At 40.6% G+C, this 2,500-nt stretch overlaps 1 protein-coding gene across 5 annotated transcripts in view; it reads right to left on the bottom strand.

Annotated features, from left to right (window-relative positions):
* The window catches only part of MsrA (methionine sulfoxide reductase A), a 13,910-nt gene that overhangs the window by 8,600 nt on the left and 2,810 nt on the right, over positions 1–2,500 (bottom strand). The window contains exon 1 of one of the 5 annotated variants that reach the window (XM_086552486.1): positions 639–677. The exons of the other annotated variants lie outside the window; for them this stretch is intronic. The gene's annotated coding sequence lies outside the window, so the exon portion shown is untranslated. Of the gene's footprint in view, positions 1–638; positions 678–2,500 lie in introns of those variants that run through there. 5 annotated transcript variants of the gene reach the window in all.

Below are 2,500 nucleotides of genomic sequence, written 5' to 3'. Positions count from 1 at the left end.
TTGAAACTTGCTGTGGTAAGTGATGGATAGTCTACAACTACAGTCCTACATGATAATGGTGCTGTCAGGCAATTATTGCAGCTGCCATTGCATTTCATCCTCCAGTAATGGACAACCATTTTCCAAAATGTGTATTTTGGCAAGGAGCGTGGTCTGGTTCTTCAAGGGGCTATGGTATAAGGATAAATTTTCATGTACTTTCTATAATCTGCATGCCTATCATGCACTATCTTTAAATTTGTACTTATGAAAGATTGTAAACAAAAAAGTCTGATGAAGCATTTAATCTATACTTTCTACTAAACTCAAATGGCATGAATAATACAAAAAATACAAAAGTTTATCAAAATATAATCATCCTGTTAAAACACACTGCTTGTGAAAAATTGAAACCAAGAACCATTTTCTACTGTTTTTAGCAATCATACCAAGAGTAATAGCTATATCAAGTGACAGATGCTGGAAATTATCATCATAATTACTCTAATTACTGAAATGTAGGTTTAGTCTAAAATCCCAAACACAAATGGCACCAACTTCTCCTGGCACCAGCAGGAAAAAGAACTTGAATGGCAGCCCTCCATGATCTCTACCAAGAACTAACTACAGAGAGCAGTGACACATAGCAGAATGCTGACCTCCAGATCAAAAATACTGTTGGTATAGGTTGTGGAAGCAGAATGAGCAGAGGAAGCTCAACCAGACCATGTGCAATGGCTGCAATGTGAGTCTGTGCCAATTTGGCTAGACTGTGCTGCAGCACTTGCATATCTTTAATGTCTGTCTGTTTACGAAAGTAAAATAATATGAAGAAAATTCTTTTCTTTTCCTCCCATAATACTGTTATACTTCACAGATTGACTGTAGAGGATATAATGAGCTGATATGTAGTCTATATTTTAAATTTAGTCTGTTGGACGACACATATAAGCATCACAATATAACAAAACACAAAGATTGATTAACCCATTGGTCGAGGTATTAAATAAATGTTTGTGCAGTAGGATGGCTGGTTTACATGTCTGGCACGGTGCCATCTGCGTCTATGACCGACTCTGCCTTTGCAGCAAATCATGCCATCTGCTGCCAATGGGTTAACCCCTTCACTACGGGCAGTAGAAAACACCCCTCACACCGTATCTGAGCTGCCGGAGCGCGCCAAATATTAACCCACACAGGACGGGTGGTACAGTATGTGTATTAAACGTCGCTATTGAATATGACAAGTTTTAAGCCAAAACCTCAACATAATCATCATGTGTTATATATCAAAATATGCATAGTTAACCTCTTCCCCCATATGCATGTGACTGGTTATTTACATGGGTTGGGAGGAAGATGGAAAGAGTAACCTTGGTGGGAGGCCTCACTCAGATGACAAAAGAAAACGGTTGGAGTATGGTAAACTAATCATAATACGTTTTATATTTTTACATAATGTTACATAAAACAAATAATAAAATGATCGCTAGCAGAGCCCATCAGTGCCTCCCCTGGTAAAGCGAATCCCATTCTTATGTAATAATAATGAAAGTCAAGTAATATATCGTATCATATACAACCTCTATTCTGAAAGATCTCGTACAGTATCCGGAAGAAAGAAAACTTAATTCCACCAGAACTCAGCCATGACGCAGTATGCGCGTCCTCGGGTTTTTCACGAGCGTTGCGAGGACGCAGTATACGCGTCCTCATGTTGAAGGGGTTAACCATAAAAAGACCTCTAATATCATAACCAGTAAGTGAAAGAATGAGAAAGCCCTAGATATGTCACATGATGCTCCCTCCCCTTCAAATAAAACCATCTTGTGTGCCCAGTAGGTGGTATTAGTGCCCTTTATGATCAAAACAAGAATAAGGATGCCCCATATCCAACAGGATAATCATAAGAGGAAACTCCAAGCATGTAAAAGTCTCTTTTGTTTCTCTGTTTACCTTCCCAATTACTAGGGTTCCACTAAAGATTAGTATCTTTTTGGTCTGGCTTAGGTATACTACTTGTAGAATCAGGGAAGCAAGACCTAGAGTATGACCCGAAGTCTGATTAACCCACTACAGACAGGGCGCCTAATGACCTAGCTGGTCATCAGGACGGGCGGTTTACGACACTTGCGGCACTGGCTAAAAATTAGAGGAACGGGCAAAGTATTTTCTCCGCCCTCTGGGTAGTGCAGAAGAGCCCAAACGTTATTTTCCCATAAATCCGTCATAAAATGCGGCTGACTTTGGAACCTTATAGCTCTGGAGATAGCGCAGTTACAGCCATAATAGTTCATGCTTGTGTGTGCACTTCAACTGTGAGCAGATCCCGATGTCACATCATGTATGTATTGACACCTGTCTTTTAGGCCTAATCGGTGCCGTCATGTATTCCATGACACCCGTACACAATGGGTTAATCTTTCAAGGGCAATGAAGATCTATGATCCTCTTAACCCCATTCCGCGGCGCCGTTGTCTTTATGGCGTTAATGCGGGGCTTGCTCTCGCCTTAGGGCCTA

Source organism: Penaeus japonicus, unplaced genomic scaffold (assembly GCF_977035675.1).
Source record: "Penaeus japonicus unplaced genomic scaffold, GWHDUDI00000001_assembly GWHDUDI00000027, whole genome shotgun sequence".
Lineage (NCBI taxonomy): Eukaryota > Metazoa > Arthropoda > Malacostraca > Decapoda > Penaeidae > Penaeus > Penaeus japonicus.
Note: the sequence above shows the minus strand (reverse complement) of the source record. Positions and strands in the feature narration are given on the sequence as shown.